Raw genomic sequence first — 18,309 nt, forward strand, 5'->3', positions numbered from 1 at the left:
CCCCAATTAAATGTTGTTTTTATAAGACTTGCCTTGGTCATGGTGTCTGTTCACAGCAGTAAAACCCTAACTAATACAGAAGTTGGTAATAGCAGAGCCTGCGTTCCACAGGACTCCACCAATAGCAGAGCCTGCGTTCCACAGGACTCCACCAATAGCAGAGCCTGCATTCCACAGGACTCCACCAATAGCAGAGCCTGCGCTCCACAGGACTCCACCAATAGCAGAGCCTGCGCTCCACAGGACTCCTCACTTTGCCCTGGGCCAACATTGTGACCCCTGTGACTGAGACTTCTCATAAATCACACTTGCCCTTCAATGTGATTTTCCAGGAGAAGACCGAACAGGCCTATCGTATCCCAGGAGCCCCTCGTGAGATTCCGGGGAGCCCTAATGGCGTTGTGTTTAGAACCTGACATTTTCAGAATGGCACTTCTTCCTGTCTATAAGCGCATTCCACCTCACCCCCAGTTCCGTTTTCCTTTTACGTCCTTCAGTAAAGCATTATAATTTCGTCTTTAAAGGTCTTTCACATAGTTTACTGGATTTATTTCTCAGTGCGTTGGGCGTTTATTGGAGCTTTGGAAGGAGGCAGAGCTCCACAGCTCCATCACTTAGGAACGAACCCCTTGATCCTAGGCACGTCTTAAATGGCTCTGTCCTCTGTTTCCTCATAAACCATTACACCCTCAGCATAGAGTGGCCATGGGGACCGCGTGAAATGAGGAGTGTGACACTTTTACAACTCTAGAAACATCTGATAAATGCTGGATTGCCCTGGAACACACACGGGCTTGAAGTAGTGTATCTGAATGTGTGTGTGGTTGCCCCAAGGTAGGAGCTGAGGATTCACGATTGCTCTAGATCCAGTGAGAGATTATACCTCAAAAAATAAGGTGGAGAACAATTGACCAAGACACCTCATGTTGATGTCTGGTCTCTACAGACACATAAGTGCACATCTGCACATGAATGTGCACATGCAAACACTCCACATACACATAAGGCAAAAACAAACAAACAAAAAATCAGGAACAAAGCCAATACACTAAATGCTTAACCCACACATGACCAAGAGGGATGAATATTGCACATAATGCTATTCATGGTGCTGAGATGCAGCAATGCTAACATGCAAAGCTCCCCCCTAGCACATGGATTCGTGTGCTAAGCACAAAAAGGGCCAAACTACAAGGCATGGTGATGTGTGCCAGCAGCCGCCATGTGAAAGGACGTTTAATTTTCCTCCTAGCCAAGGAAATGTGTAGGCCAAGAAAGGACAGAGTTTTCACTTAGCCGACATATAAATCTGGAGAGGATTGCAATCCCACGGAGCTCCTGGGGAATCAGGCACCCTGGTGCCCAGGGGACACTGGTGCTAATGGACTCGCCTTGGCAGGAAGGTTGCTCAGTGACAGGTGTCTCCATGTGAAATGAGCGTCCCTTTCATCCTCACACTGTCCGGGCAGCGTATGGAAGGAAGCAGTCACACGAGTTAACAAGAGAGCGCGCAGCAGGGTTTCTGTGGAGCCAGGTTTACTTCATGATCAAAGATCCGCAAATAGGAGGCTGGCGGTTCCTCTCAGAGCAAGTCTTTAAAATGGAGCAGAATATAACACAATGATGTAAAATGAGGCAATCCTGCAGCTGTTAAAATGGAAAGACCCCCCACAGTGCCCCACTGCAGGGAAATGAAAAAGGGGGGCGCCAGCCAAGAGCACATCTATGGGCTGTGGAGAGAAAAACATGCAAAATGCCAAGAATGTGTGTGTGTGTGTGTGTGTGTGTGTGTGTGTGTGTGTTTGTGTGTGTGTATGTGTCTGTGTGTGTGTGTGTCTGTGTGTGTATATGTGTGTGTATGGTATGTGTGTGTATATGTGTGTGTGTATGTCTGTGTGTGTGTATGTGTGTGTATGTGTCTGTGTCTGTGTGTGTATGCATATGTGTGTGTCTCTCTGTGTGTGTATGTGTCTCTGTGTATATGTGTGTATGTGTCTCTGTGTGTGTGTCTGTGTGTGTGTATGTGTCTGTGTGTGTATGTGTGTGTATGTCTCTCTCTCTGTGTATGTGTCTCTGTGTGTATATGTGTGTGTATGTGTCTGTGTGTGTATATGTGTATGTGTGTGTATGTGTCTGTGTATGTGTCTGTGTGTGTGTCTGTGTGTGCTTGGGCGTGCAGAAGCCCTTACATGTTTGTATGTATGCACACATGTGTGTTCAGTTGCACGTGTGCCATGTGTGGAGGTCAGAGGTCAACGGTGAGCGCCCTTCCTCAAATGCTCTCCACCTATATTTTGAGAAAGGGCTCTTGCTGAACCCAGAGCTCACTGATTGGCTAGTCTGGCTGGCCTGGGGGCTCCACAGATCTGTCTGTATCCTCCCATTCTGGCACAAGGGTTTTAAGTGCACGCTGCCATGCCTGGTTTTTACTATACTCAAACTGGGGATCTGGAACTCAGCTTCTCACACTTGCATGACAAGCACTTTGCTTACTGAAATTCTGCCCTGCTTTTCCATAATAAACCCACCCTGATTTCTGCAGAAATACAGCCCATTTCCCCTTCCTTTTTGTTTGCTTGCCATGTGGAAATTTCTGATTGTCTGATTTATTTCTCTATAGTCCATCGTGAATAGCCAAACCCTTGGATTTTTCTGGGCAGCAATAAATGAACCTTTGCCTCACACCACACATTAAATCCAAGGGGTCCAGACTGTAGCTCAGGATTGTGGGGTCATACATGTATTTATTTTGAGTGACAGGAGAACACCATGGATATCCTGGGTGGTGGGATAAATATCCTTGCAGGTATCATGACCTGTTTAGAAACGTGTTTCCCCTTCCACAGTGAGAAGGGGCTAAGGAAAAGCTGTCTTCTATCAAAAGCTTCCCTTCTATCTTTTGAGCCTGGCTGGTTGACGGAACTCATTGAAGGACTCAGGTCTCCCTGTGGCGCTGAAATCTGCAGGCAGGTTGCAGAGTCCCGTGCATACTCAGCATATGAACACGTGAGCTCCCTGCACTGATGCGGTCTCCAGGTTCTGAAGCCACTTTCATGGCTATGTCTTTTATCTGTTGCATTGATTAGCTTTTCAATTACTGCAGACTTCTGAAATCAGTATCTATCAGTATCAGCTAGGATTTAAACTCCCCTCGGGGACTTTTCCTAGCCATCCCTCCACGTCCCTCTTCCATGTGCATTGAAGGTGACTGGAGGGGAATTTTTATTTTTTTTATCCTGCCCATCTACTCCCTACTGTTGGGGGAAATCTTTCCCTGGGGCACCAATGACAAAGTAAAGCCAGAATTTTTTTCACCAAAGTCCAACCTGGGGACTCCTTGGGTTTATTGGGTCCACTTACAGTGTATGAGTTAGGGGCTACTTATAAAAGTGTGGGTGCTCCCAAAGCAGCTTCACCTCCAGAAAGTCTCACCCTAGTATGGATGACAACATCCCCATAGCTTTATAAATAGAGTTGTGCCCCTTCCCCACCAACACGCGCGCGCGCGCGCGCGCGCACACACACACACACACACACACACAGCTACTTTCCATTCTCTGTTTATCTGGTATCTCTGATACCATGAAGTCACAGGCAATCTGGGGCAGAGTTATACACAACTAGCTGGGAAGTGAAGGTGGGAGAGACCTCGCCCTCCTATCTCTATGAAGAACATCAACAGACAACAGGCCCGGTCTTTTGTTTGATGAAATAATGTGTATGCAAACCAAGAACAAAACTCCACCACAAAACTGTGTCCCCAGCCGTCTTTGTCTTCTTTTTAATAAAGATGACAGAGTCTCACTAAGTTGCCAGCTGGCCTTGAACTCACTTTGTAGCCCAGCCAGGCCTCCATCTTGTAATCCCTCTTCCTTGGGGATTACAGCTGGGATTACAGGCCTATTCCACCAAGTCCAGTAACAAAAGAAACCTAGTGGGCTGGAAAAGACCATTTTAAATGATTAACAATGTGATGAGCCTAGAGATATAACCGACTTTCATCACTGTGAACCAGTTACACAGCATTCAAGTGTATGCATGTTTGTGTGTGTGAGAGAGAGATGTGTGTATGCACACATCTGTGAGTGTGGGTGCCTGTGGAGCCATTTGATGCCCCAGAACTGGAGTAACAGGTGTTTGCCAGCTTCTGGGCTTGAACCAAACTCAGTTCCTCTGCAAGAGCAGAGAACAGTCTTAACTGCTGAATCCCCTCCAGTCCGGCCAGAATCTCTTGTAAGTAGTCACAGCTACTCTGATGAAGATGTCACTATTGTGTTGAGAGGCCAGCGCTCTATAACACCTGCCTGTCACCTGCGGCTATACCACCTCAGTCAGCATGTGGAGAGCTTAAGAGCTACTTCAGAAATTGAATGGGCTTTGTTTTTGACAGACAGCTAGCTACATTTAACAACTAAGTTTTTAAAAAGAGGACCGAATAGATGATGGCTCAGTGGTTAAGAGTGCTTGCTTTTCACGCTGAAGGCCCAAGTTCAGTGCCTAGCACTCACACTGGGCAGCTCACAACTGCCTATAACTCCAGCTCCAGGGGCTCTAACGTCCTCTTCTGGCCTCCTTGGGCACTATACCCACATGTACAAAGGCAGAGACATACATCCATACTTAGAATAATGATGATGATTATAAAATAATAATAATATAAAATAAAGATTATAAAATAATAATAATAATAATACATTGCCATGTTTCCTTACTGCAGAACAAAGAGTTACTTGGGTGCCTAACTTATACATTTTATTAATGATGTTACCCATCCCTTTAAATAGCCTTTCTTCTAGATACATAACTGGCTAAGGGAAACCTTTAAAGTTTCCATAGACAGTTTGTTTCAGTTGGATGTACCTTTGCATCTCCTGCAGTTTCTACTTCATACACTTGAATGCTGTGTAACTGGTTCACACTGATAAAAGTCGGTTATATCTCTAGGCTCATCACATTGTTAATCATTTAAAATGGTCTTTTCCATCCCACTAGGTTTCTTTTGTTACTGGACTTGGTGGAATAGGCCTGTAATCCCAGCTGTAATCCCCGAGGAAGAGGGATTACAAGATGGAGGCCTGGCTGGGCTACAAAGTGAGTTCAAGGCCAGCTGGCAACTTAGTGAGACTCTGTCATCTTTATTAAAAAGAAGACAAAGACGGCTGGGGACACAGTTTTGTGGTGGAGCTTAATCTTGCTTTGTCCTTTTGACCTCATCTGCTTTTATTCAACTCTGCCCTGCTGTGGTATGTGTGTGTGTGTGTGTGTGTGTGTGTGTGTGTGTGTGTATGTGTGGTATGAATATGTGTGTGGCAAGTGTGTATGTGTGGCATGTGTGTACATGGGGTGTAATATGTGTGTGTGTGGTGTGTGAATATGTGTGCTGGTTGTGCTGTGATGTGTGTGTATATGTGTGTGGTGTATGAATATGTGTAGTGTGTGTGTATGTGCGGTATGTGTATGTGTGGTATGTATGTGAGATGTGAGTGGTATGGACTGTGTGTATATATATATATATATATATATATATATATATATATATATATATATGGTGTGTGTGTGTATCTGTGTGTGGTATGTGATGTGTATGTATTTGGTGTGGTATGTGTGTATGGTATGATGTGTATGTGTGTGATCTGTGTGATATGGTGTGTATATATATGTTTGTGGTATGTCTGTGGTGTATATGTGTGTTGTGTGTGTATGTGTGTGTGTGATGTGAGTGGTATGGTCTGTGTATATATATGGGTGTGGTGTGTGATATGTGTGTGTGTGTGTGTGTGTTTGGTGTGGTGTGTGTATGGTATGATATGTGTGTATATATGATATACATATGTGCGTAGCTTTGATATGTATGTATAGAAGTATTCACCCTTGGGGATACATATGGAAGCCAGAGATCAGTGTCCAGTGTTTTACTCTCTCACTTCTGCACCTTATTTGTTTATTTACTTTTATTAGATTTATTCATTTAACTTCATGTGTGAGTATTTTTATCCACTTGTGGGTGTGTGCATCACCTGAGTTCTTGGTGCCTGTAGAGGTTAGAAGAAGGCATCAGATGCCCTAGAGCTGGGGTTCCAGGTGATTGTGGGTGCTGGGAATCGAACCTAGGTTCCCTGCATGAGCAACAAGTGCTCTTAACTATCTTTTTAGCTTGTGCATTTTTCCCCCCAGGACATGGTCTTCCTGTGAACCTGGATTTCATGGACTCCACCCCAACACCCCTCTCTGCCTGTGTCCTCTAGTGCTGCGCTGCAGATGCTTGCCACATGCCTGGCTTTTCTTATGTGGACTCTGGGTATCCAAGCTTAGGTCCTCAACCTTGCCCAGTTAGCCCTTCACTGAGCCATCTCCCCAGCTTTGATGTTGTTTGTGCCTATCGGATACCTGTTGTGGTGGGTTGAAAGAGAATTATCTCAAGGCTTGTAAGTTTGCATGCTTAGTCCCCAGATGATGAATGGTTTAAAAAGGATTAGGAGGTGTAGCCTTATTGGAAGAGACAGGGCCTTGTTGGAGGAGGTGTGGCCTTGTTGGAGGGGGTGTGGCCTTGTTGTAGGGGCATGGCTTTGTTGGAGAAGGTGTTTTCTCTGGCAATGGGCTTTGAGGTTTCACAAGTCCACACCTGGCCTAGTGTCACTCTTCCTCCCTGCCACCTGCATGTCACTTTGCTCCCTGCCATGATGAACATGGACTAACTCTCTGATGCTGTAAGCAAGGCCCCAATTAAATGCTTTCTTTTATTAGAGTTGCCTTGGTCGTTGTGTCTCTTCACAGCCACGGAACAGTGACTAAGACACCCGTCTCCCTGGGTATTTCTGGTAGAGTAATCATTGCTCTGGCTCACAGCGAGAGATCCCTTTACTAGCCTTATTTATCTTACAATAGCCATTTTCTGTTGCTTTCACTCATTTCTATGTGTTTATGCTATGTTTTTGTGACACCCACGGCTGTCTTTGTGTTTTATGGCTTTTTATCCCTCCCTGTTTTGATACTGTGTTGACAGGCGCTCTGGTTTAAATTTCATTTTTGTCCTCTTAAATGATGTGGGTAGTCTGCGTTTCTCAACTGAGCAACGTTTTAAACTTTCACATTACATTTATTTTTAACTTTGCGTGTGATGGGGCGTGGCGTGGTATGGCATGAGGTCAGAGGGCAACTTGTGAGAGTCTTTTGTCTCCTACCATGTAGGTTCCAGGAATTGAACTCAGGTCATCAGGCTTAACAGCAAGCACCTTTATGTACTGAGCCATCTCATTGGCCCTTAGTTAACCGACCATCCGCCCATTCATAACCCACCATAAAGAGATAACTAAAAGCATACTTTCTTCTTTCTCTACCCTCCTCCAACACACCTCAGCTTTCAGCAGTATGATGCCCCTTCTCGGCTATCATCTTCAAACCTTTATTTCATATTGTATAGCTTTTCTTTCAAGACCCTCACAACTTGTATTCTGTTCTGTAACCATTATGACAGCATTTGGTCCAACTTTGTTCTCAAAATTATTCTGGACGCCCAGGCTCACCACCCTGTAGATTTGGCTGCTGCGAGTTCTTTGAATTATCTTCTAGTTGGTTGGATTAAGTCTTCGAGTAGATTCTGCTGGAGGCTTAAGGAGGGCTGACTTTCCTGAGCCCTTGCATATTTGAGAACGCATTTCTCTTATAAGACGTTGGCAGCTAGGCTACACACATAATTCTCGATTAAAATCATTTCCCCGGACACAGCTTTGCAACTCGTGTTCGGTGGGGCTCGCTCTTGAAACCAGGCAGATAGAAATTAACTCTCTCTTTATCTTCCCCCTTGACATGTGACTTATCTCCCAGCCCCTTCCCTCTAAACTCAGCCCCTATGGTTTGCTGGAACCAACAGAATGTTGGCAGATGGGATTGCAGCACAGGCTTCAGATCAGTGTGACCTGGAATTCCTGCTGCTTCCACAGGCCTCTTGGAGCATGGTGCCTTGCGGGGCCTCTGCTTCTCAACAAGGGGCTCATGAGTAGATCCAATCTAAAGAAATGGTCTGAAATCTGGTCTACCCATGATGGGCAGAGCCTCTGCTGCTGTCTGAAGTCCTGGACTGAAACACTGAGCAGCCCTGCTGAGCTCCAGAGTCAGCCATAGCTGTAAAGCCTGGACACCAATCGTCCTGCCTTCCCAGTCCCTCTGTGGCTATGTGACCTTGCCCACATCTCAACCATCTCTCTGGATTTAAGTTAACTGGGCTTTTTTTTTTTTTTTTTTTTTTTTGAGAGGTCTTGTGTGTCTGAGGCTGGCCTCAAACTGGGTATGTAGCCCAAGGTGACCTTGAACTTCTGATCCCCCTGGGGACTACAGGTGTGTCCCACCTCTCCCAGTTTTATCTATTCAACACTGGGGGATAGAACCCAGGGTCTTGTGCATGCTAGACACACACTCCACCAATGGAACTACATCCCAAATGAACTACGCCCCAGTCCTAGGTTACTTTTAATGTAACATGAAGGTGTTGATTGCCCGGTGACTTCAAGGGTCACTTCTAATTGCAGGACCTGGATTCTGATGGAGGGTTAGGAGTGAGAGAAGGAGAGTATCCTAGGAGCACAAAGACAACAGAGGGAAGGGAAGGGAATGGGGGACAGGCTTGTGTCTGGCGTGTATGGTCTGAAGACACACTTAGAGGCTGACCACATTGGAGGATTAACATCTGCCCTACACCGTCAGTCCAGCTACCTCATCGGCATGCTCCTTAGCCTCTTGTCAATCACTTTCTGCCCCACCCCACTGCCTAATCGGCCCCAACACCAAGCCCTCACCCCAGCATCCTTGAGCTTGAGGTCCTCTCTAAACCTTCCCTGTTCTTGCCCAGCAATCTCTGGCTGTCTCCATCCCTCTGCCCCATCTCTGTCTCCACTGACTCTAACCCGCAGGTGTCAGCCCTCTCTCTCTATTCCCCACTCAGATCTTCCCAAAATACTTAGTGTTAGATACCAGACTTAGAGATATAGACCCAAAGCAGGGGACCTGAAGACCACAGAGCAGGGCTCTAGACAAAGCAGGTGCAAGGTGTAAGTAGCAAGCCCCATGTCAGTATTACTAGAAATGAAGTTATTTTTACACTTGCCATTTTAAATGATAAGGGTCTTTAGAAGGAATTTCTGGGGCTCAGGACTAGCCTTGAGCTAATCTGGGGGCCCAGGGCTAGCCTGGAACTCATTGGGATGTTTTGTTCCCACAATCATCCCTCAGCATCAGCTGTCCCTCACCCCGTGAGCAGGGTGGCAAGACTCCAGGCCAGCTGGAGCCTGAGGTAGTGAGCACATTTCTCTCCAGCGCACACTGCTCTCCCTGTCTCAGCCAACTCATCCTTCTCACCCTTGGCCACTTGTCCTCTGTGTCCCTGGCCTCCGGGAGACCTCTGTCCTTGAATTCTCAGCACATTCGGGATACCGGCCTGTAGCCCAAAGGCTATGTAGGGGTTGACCTTGCAGATAGCCCTGACCTTGGAGACAGACTTGCTTTAAGGAGGGTGTGTGTTACTCTTGAGTTCCTCTTGGCCCAGCGGGACACCTTTCTGTCAGAGCCTTCACACTTAAGCTGGCTGGTTTTTGTCCTGCACAAACCTAAATGTATCTGGGAAGTGGTAATGGAATCTTCATTGAGTAACACCTCTGTAAGATTGGCCTATAGGCAGTTCCGTGGGGTATCATCTTGAATAATGACCCACGTGGGAGAGCCTAGCTCACTGTGGGAAGTGATCCCCACACACACACACACACACCAGGACAGGTTGTCTACGATGATCCCACAGGGAGATCAACCTGTTCTTGTCAGCTCTGCTCCCGCTGAAAGCTGAGGTAGGTGGCTCTGTGTGATTATCAGCTCTGGGTGGGTGACTGCTTCCTGGTGTGTTGAGGTTTCAGCTGCCTGTGAGGGGAAGCAGGCAGAGGCAAGACATGTACCTGGGCCTCAATCCAAAGAGAACATGGAGAAAGAAAGCCAGCAGGCAGGAAGCCTGACTGTACTCACCCAGAATCGCCCTGTTTCTTCTCCCAGGTCTGCACAAGCCACACCCAGTCCCTGTCCATCCGCCATCTTGTCTCCCTGCTCTGCTCTCCCAGAACTTCCCTGTGACTCCCATAACCTGCACTTCTCTGCCCTGCAGCAGCCCCAGTGCAGACTAACTCCCCATCCCATGAGAAACTTCCAGAAGCAGGTGGCTTCCCCAAAGCCTAAAGAAGCTTATGTGAGAGGGCTGTGGCTCTCCAAAGCCCTTTCGTGGTAGGGGGCGGGGTGGGGTGGGGGGCCCAAGTGCTACAGCTAATGAGCATTGTCAATTCATAAGATTAATGAGGATTAGAAAGAGCAAAGAAACCTGCTGTGCCCTCAGATCTCACTGTGCACGGCTAAAGGATCCTTGACAGAGCATTTCCCAAACTTGACAGCAGCTCTGAAAGTTCCCATGACGTCATCTGCATCATATTCTGAAGGTGAAAGACACTTGGAAGGATGGATGACAGAAACTGGTTCTGAGGAGCTGTCTGCAGGAGAGTCTGGCCCTGCTTTCTATTCTTCTGAGAATGTTGAGGTGGTGTGGTGGTGGTGGGGGAANTGGAGGGGGTGATGGGGGTGGGGGTGGGGGTGGGGGAATGTGGCCCAAAGAGCTTAGGGGATGAAGCCAGAAGGCATCAGGATGCAGTGGGGTTTGCTTCAGTTCCACGCTGCTGTTGGCAATTGTTGGCTTTTAAAAATCCACAGTTTATTATGGCTTGGTTGTTCAGCTTAAGTAAATGTTAATTTGCTTGTTTAATTTTGAATCAGACACTTCATCGTTATTCTTGTGTGCATGCAGTGTTTGTGTGTGTATGTGTTAGTTTGCATGTGTACATTTGTGTGGGTAAGCATGAGCTTGCATGAGTGTGTGTGTGTGTGTGTGTGTGCACATGGAGGGGGGATATAAATGCACACACAGACACACAGACATGATGCCCCAGGTAGACTGATTTTTCATAAGCATAATACCTGGATGTGCTGCCTCCAGGTCTACCTAAACTTAGGGTCACTGTCTGTGCCCCAACCCCCCCTCCAACAAACCTGATAGACATGTTCCTCTCCTGGATAAGCTAATTAAAACAGTTAAATTAACAGTAAACAAGTAAACAAACAAAAAAAGGAGATTTATTCAGTGCAGCCACACTCCCCCCCCCCCGCACCCCATAGTCTATTCTTGGGAGCCTGGTATGAGATTTAGGCTAGAGTAGAGGCTGGACTTAGATCTGAGCAATCCTGGTTGAGATGTGGCCCTGCTTATCTGTGGATCTTCTGCAAGTGGCCCTCTCTCCTGCAAGCTGGTCAGACAAACAACAACCTCTTTCCCCTCTGGCTCACTCAGGCTTTAGACTTTCTCTCCTCCAATCCAGGGTGGGTATTCTAATGCTGGGGGCCATTGTTTCAACTGTCTGATAACCAAAATGAGTGAGCCAAAAGTCCCTGCCGCATCTGCTACCTGAGAGCCTTTCCTTTCCCTGACCCTTCCTGTCACCTCTGACCTCACCGTCTTCCTTCTCTTTCTCCAGCTTCTTGGAACATCTCTCAGCTCTGCCTCCTGAGCTCAGCTGAACTGCACTTTCTTCATCCCCTGCCTGGAACCTGTCCTGCAGTTCATCTTCTTGTTCTTCAGGCTTGAGCTCATGTCTGAAGCATACTATGCTCTGATTGTCAAAATGAGCCCACAGAGAGACTGAGCAGGGAGCCCCAGCAGGGCTCTCACTGAGCGGCAGGACAGGCTGCACCTTACAGCTGCTGGCTCCTGCCCAACCCTTATCCTGATGAGTTCCAGGTGAGCAGCAGCAGTTGGGGTTGGGAAGGAAGATATGCCTGGGTCTCAGGCCTGAGAGCACATGGAGAAAGGGAGTGGGTCACTGGGCTCGTTGTTTTCTCTTCTACCTGTGTGCCTTGTCCTCACCTGTTAGCCCCACAGGGCCACGAATCCATGTGACAGCATCTTCAACACATAGGCTGATCACACTGCAGGCAAACGCTGTGAGCGAACATGCGGATGCTTATATTTTAAATGGACCTTTGCTTTCTGGAAGCTGTGCTGGGCGCTTGTCTTGGGTAGGATCCCCACCCCCCCGGCCTCCTTTATAGAAATGAGTCATGAAGAAGTCACAGGGAAGCACACAGAAAGGGCTTGCCAAAAGGTTAAGATGGGAGGGGGCTTCATAATTGTGAAGGTTTGGGGGCTTGGGGCTTGAGGGGGACATTGTGATAGGATTCCTTGGGTTTTTTTTTGTTTTTTTAAGACATCAATTACAGGAGATTAATGCCATTAGTTGACAGGCAGACAGCAGTAATTGGGCACTTTCAGGAACAATCAGGCCCATTCGGTAGTGTGGGGTCTCTTGTGAAAGAGTTCAGAGGAGGGAGGTAGGGGAGTAGATTGGATGGGTTTTTTTTTTTCCTTTTTTCCTCCTCAGTTTTCTGATATTGGGTATGACCGGTAAGCGCTGTTACAGAATGTCTGGTGGTCCAGGAGGACTCTTCCTGCTCTGTCATTCCTGTGGTGGGCGGGACAGAGAAGACAAGGCATTTCTGTAGTTCTGGAAGCCAAATTACTGCAGTGACTAGAATTGTCACCGTTCAATCAAAACGGAGATTTTCAAAATGGCGTGTCCCTGGCTAACACCTGCTTCCTGTGAACAACTCAGCCAAAATGAGCTCATCATAAGGATATTTTCTTTCCTCTTAGAAAAGAAAAAAAATGCAGGTATCAATAAAGAGAAAGCAAACAGACAACAAGGAAAGAGCCTGCCCCAGAGGCACTGCAGGTGGCTGCTGTGTCCCATGGGTGTCAGCAGGTGGCAGAGAGGAGAGAGATAATGTCTATGCTCAGTGCCCCAACCTGCAAACATCTGAAAGACCAGTAGCCTAACATTTCCCTGGAAGAAGCAAGCCTGAAGTGACCACCCATCTGGTGCCAGGCAGGACCTGTTTAGTCTTCCACGGTAACATGTAGACATCCGTTCCAGTTTGGGGCTGTGATCCACACATCAGATCTTAGTGCACATCTCTGACACGGATCCTCTCTGGGATCCGTATTGGGGCCCAGCTAGGGTTCCCTGTCTTCCAGTTGATCCCTCAGAATGTCCAGGTGCCTCCACTGCGCACCGGGCTGGACAGATGGAGTGGAGTTGGGAATGGGTGGGGTCTACGGGATCCCAGTCTGACTGGAAGTGAGCGCCAGAGGGGAGAGAGGAGTCCTTCTCCTAGCTAGGATCTTTAGGAAAACAGCTCTCTCAGACGATCTTAGCTTGGGCGTGCACCTTTATTCGGGGTGGGTTTGTACACATACACTTTATTTGGAGTGGACCTGGGCTATGTATGGACCTTGGAAAGTGGGAAGGAGTTTTCAAGGTAAATGTAAAACCAATGGCTAGAGTTTAAGGTACCTTGAATGCTTCATTTGTTTTGGAGAGGCACTCCAGGGCTCCCAATCACTTGCTGGTTGGGTGCTTATTGGGAAAGAAGAAGTTGAACTTGTAGGTCTACCAAGGACAACTTTTCCCAGATAGAGGATGTGGAGTATGGGGCTCCCCGGGGAAGGTGAGAGAAAGGGAAGCCCTGATGGTAAAGGGCTGAACTCAGTGGAGCTACCTGGTCACTGTAAACTGTGTGCGACCTTAAGTACCAGGGGTTCTTCACGGTCCCCTTCCCATCTCTGAATGTCCTCATGTCCATCTGTGCGATGGGAGAGATCTGACATCCGGCGATCTGTGTGATCGTCTATCATCAGCTTCCTGCTGAGTTCAAATAACCCAAGAAGGAGGGACCCATAGAGCCAACACCCATTGTTCGTCTAGGTGACACAGATGCGTGTGAACCATCTTGCGCCTTCTGCCTACTTCTCAGGGAACACGGTGGCTATGGTCCCAATCACCACCATGCTATCCTGATGTGTTTTAGTGCTACAGGCATGAAGAGGGTCAGGAACAGGAACATAGACTCTGTGGTGGGCTCTGCTGTGAACCTACTGGGTTTCTATGACCCAGTGCTACCTGTGCAGGTGTGGCATCAACTGTCCAGCCATGGGCCAGCTGCGTTTCTGCTGCTTTTTCTGGACACACACCAGAACTACACTTCCCAGATACCCCTGCAGCAGTTGGGATCAGGTGACTATACTCCAGCCAATAGCGTGAGAGCAGAAGTGAGGTGCCTGCCTGCTTCAGGCTTGAGGACTTTTCTTTCACACCTTACCTTTTGCCAAACTAATGCAGACAGTGTGACCAGTCCTCCGTGCCTTACAAGGGAACTGTTTGCCATATAGCAGCCTGCAATGTCAAAGAACACAAAGACAGTAACAGAACAGTCTGGCAACATAGGGAGCGCGTGCCCATTGCCCATCAGCCACTTCTGCCCTAAGGGCCTGACTCAGACCTAACCCGGTTTCTTTCCATTTTGTGGCACCATCCAGTCAAGAACCCACGTTGTAGTTTGCATCGTGGAATCACTGCATGTGGCAGGTGTGACTCAAGGCAGTTTAGTGTAGTCCATCATCCTCCATGTGATAAACATGGCTGCCCTTCTAACCCCCACGACTGGACTGTGTGTGGCTTTAGGAAAAGAACTGTCCCTGGTTTTCCAGAGCAGTGACAGAGTCTGGGTACAAACTGAGGGTTTCTGAACTCCGATCCCCAAACAGGCCCGGCCAGAAGATTCTTGGAGTCCTACACTCTAGGATGGTCCTGGTTTGTTCCCGATGAGGAAGAACAGAAAGGTGTGTGCAGGCTAGAGTGGGGCAGGCTGGGACTGAGGTTCTCTGGAGAGCATGTGGCTTCCTTCTGCAGCGGTTTCCTTCTGTGTCCAATGCAACTGGTACAGGAGGGTCTAACTGTGGTCAGTCTTAGGATCAAAGCCCTGAGTCAAACAGCCCCCCAAAGGCTGAGCTCAACCACGTTTCCCAAGTCCAACCAAAGAGGAGAGTGGTGAGAAGGAGGGGGTGATTTCAACCACAAAGGGGTCCTGGGACCTTGTCTCCACCCCTGAGCTACCAAATGAGCTTTAAGTTTAAATGGAGGAAGTGCTGGAGCAAGAGACAGGCATGCATAATTCTGCAGTCCTGCCCGACACGTGGTCTGGTTGAACTCGTCTAAGTACTGGTCCTGCTAGGTGGCATGAGGCAGCCCTGGAAGCTTGAGGGGACAGCTGGTCACCTCAGGAGATGATTTCTTCTGCTCTAGGGTACAGGCCTGCCATCATGGATAACTGCCCTGCTGTGAGAGTGATCTGTCCTGTGAGACTTGGCTGTTCCTAGAATCCAAGGTGATTTCAGGTTTAGGGCTATGATTTATCTCTGTCCCCTCAGCCCTGAAGGGGTCATGTAGACAGACACTCCTTGAACGATTAATTCGCCTGAATAGAGTCAAGTACGAGTCTGACCCAAAGCAAGGGAAGAAGACAAATGAAGGCAGAGATGCCAGGCTTTTGAACCGTGCCTTATGGGCATAAGCAGGGAGCCAGCTTTTGAGCAAAAGCAGCTTCTAAATGTATGTTATGTGTCTACCGCAGTGGAATTATATTCCGAAGGGGTCTCAGCGCTCCAGCCCTGTGGTGCGGTACTGACTGCGGCCCTTCCCGGCTCTCAGGAAGCCCAGGCAATGGCCCAGTTCTGTATCAAGCAAAGAGCCCGACAGACCCAAAAACCTTTCCAGAGCTGCCTGCTGGGAGTCACCGGGTCCTGATGATTTAATAATGGAGCAAATGAGAGCCCGGTTCCCTGGGGAGATGGCTGAGCTAATCTGAAACAGTGTTGAGGAAGTTGACCTGGTTTGGACTGGTTATGTGGGGCTGGCCTTCAGGGACTGCTCCTTCAAGGGAGGAGGTCAGTAAGATTTGGAGTAATTAAATGGGGGAGGTCTGGGTGTTGCCTGCACTTCCAGGCCAGGCAAGGATGAGGGAGGAGACTGTCAGAGGTGGGTGGGGAAGCTCTCTGGTCCTTGGGTGTGATCCCCAAGAGAGGCAGTCTGTGACCGAAGCTTTGTCTTCCCCAATCTGCCTTCAGGTCCCTGGGACCCAGTGGGCATGGTCGGAAGTTTGTGTTTGTGTTTAGCATTATAAACATGGATGTTCTCCCTTTATTGATTTGCTGAGGGGTGGTGCAAAGACAGACAAACTAATGTCTCACCTTCCACTCTCTGGAACCAGAGCTGGCTGTGCTGGTCATGTTTGCCCACTGCACCTGGAATGGATCATGGCAGGACAAACACCTACAAGGCTTGAGATCCTCTTTCCTTAGGATACAGCCCACCCTCCTCAGGGCCAGTTGGGGCGGTCACACACTGCACCCTAGGACACTGACAACCTCTCAGTGTTCCCTTTTGCATGGGACACTCATGGTTCCAGGATGTTTTCTACTGACTGGGGTCTAGGCCTTTCTGTCCAATGCTAATCTAAAAAGCAAGCTTTTATCTGTCTACCTGGAGAGATGCTCAAATGTTACTTCCTGCCAGTGCCTCCTCTGGCCCCATCCCAGAGCTCACAACCTGGACCTCAGCATTCCCAAGGCAAGTTCATCCACTATTAAGTTATCATAATTGGGTGTGGGAGCAAGTGCCTTAGCGTGTCTCTACGTGGTGCTCAGAGGACATCGTGTAGAGTCAGCTCTCTCCTTCCACCTTAAGGTGGGGTCCAAAGATGGGACTCAGGATGCCAGGTTTGCATAGCAAGTGCCTTTGCCTCATGAGCCATTTTACCAGCTCCTTCCTGGTATCCTTGGTTTTCATCCCAGAGAGACCCTCTCTGTCCCTACTGTCCATGCTGGCCTCAGGAGAGTCCTAATGATGTCACCCTGCATGGCTCCCTCCCCATCACCGTTCTTCCCACCTTGGCCTTGATTACATCTGGGATCTATCTTCCTCCCAGCCAGCACACTGGCTCCTGGTGACTGAGACCTATTTGTCACTAGCTGTTCCACCAGGCTTGCACATAGTAGGGCTCAGCGAGACTCTCTGGAGTAAATGAGGGTGAAGGCAGATGCTTCCAGCATCCCAAACTCTTTCCTTAGAATGTTCTGGACTTGTTTTCTGCCCCCGGGCACAATCACCTCCTGTCCTCTGTTTGTTCAGGAGGCTTTCTCCACAGCAGAAGACCAGAGGCAGTTGGTCCCCCCCCCCCCCCCGTGACACTTTCTGGCTCCTTCCTGAGCTCCTAATAACAGCCACATTTTAGGGGTTGGAGGAGACTAGACAACTGGGTAAATCACAGTTTTTTAAAAATGGGCCAAACATGGATTTACACAATAGCCTGTGACAAATGTGTCTTCGGGGGACGAGCTGGCAGCAAACATCCATTTTTCCAAAGGGCGTCACAGCCCTGGGAGAAATAATGAGGCCTGTTTAAGAGTCTGATCACTCCCTGGTGCTGACAGGCTAGAGAGCGAGAACTGCCTGCCTGTGCTTCTGTGCGCCCTGCAGTTTTATTCTTGGGCCCAGATAAGCATCCTGCTCCCAGGGGTGGCCTGGCTTGTCCAGCTTCTCTCCTGCCTTCTGCCTCCCTACTGCCCATACATTAGCTTAGGGAGTTTAGGGGACTAGAAGCTCCTGGGAGCCTAAGGCCCCAGGCGTTCTAAATAACCAATGAACCCTTTTGTTTTCCTGCCCCTCTGCTGGAGCCTGCAGCAGAGGGTCAGTGGAGCTTCTAGCCAGCCATTACTTTGAATCTTTGTGCACATCTAGGTTTTTTTTTTTTTTTTCCTATCTTCTCTGCCTCTATCATGGACTACAAGAGAGTGTGAGCCCTGTGCAGGCACCCGAGTATCCATCCTCCTGAGATGGCTCATCCCATTGTCATATTGGCTAGATTAGGAGACACACTTCTACCCGTATCTATGAGGGCATTTCCAGAGAGGTTAATTAAGGAGAGATGATTTACTCTGAAGTTGAGCTACACCGTCCTGTGGAGTGGGGTTCTACAGTGAATAAAAAAAATGAGGAGCCTGAGAAAGAGAGGTGCATTGTGGGCTAAAGGCAACTAACACAGGCTCCCTTGAGGAAGCCCGGCTGTTTGAATGACAAGCTGGAGGAACAGGACATCCAGGAGGGAGGGACAGCCACAGTTCACTGCGCTCAGGCCTGCAGCCTTTAGGTTGGAACTCTCCAGAAGAAGGATGTCAAGGTGTTCCTGGGGCAGCCCTCTCTGCCTCAGGCGGATCTGCCTTCAGGGACAAGGGAGGGAAGCTCCTTGACAGGGGTGGGGACAGGGGTGGGGAATGGGAAGGAACAGAAGTTCCTGGGGCTCCTGGTCACTTGGTTTTGAGGCCCAGGTAAGCTGGCAGCA

General features: G+C 48.5%; 1 non-coding gene across 1 annotated transcript; it reads left to right on the forward strand.

Moving 5' to 3' along the window:
• The first annotated feature begins 12,785 nt into the window (after nucleotides 1-12,785).
• On the forward strand, nucleotides 12,786-12,914 carry LOC115064328. Its single transcript, XR_003844165.1, has one exon. It is a non-coding gene; the product is annotated as a small nucleolar RNA SNORA17 (small nucleolar RNA).
• Nucleotides 12,915-18,309: the final 5,395 nt, after the last annotated feature.

The sequence above is a fragment of the Mus pahari genome, chromosome 6 (genome assembly GCF_900095145.1).
Source record: "Mus pahari chromosome 6, PAHARI_EIJ_v1.1, whole genome shotgun sequence".
Taxonomy (NCBI): Eukaryota; Metazoa; Chordata; class Mammalia; order Rodentia; family Muridae; genus Mus; species Mus pahari.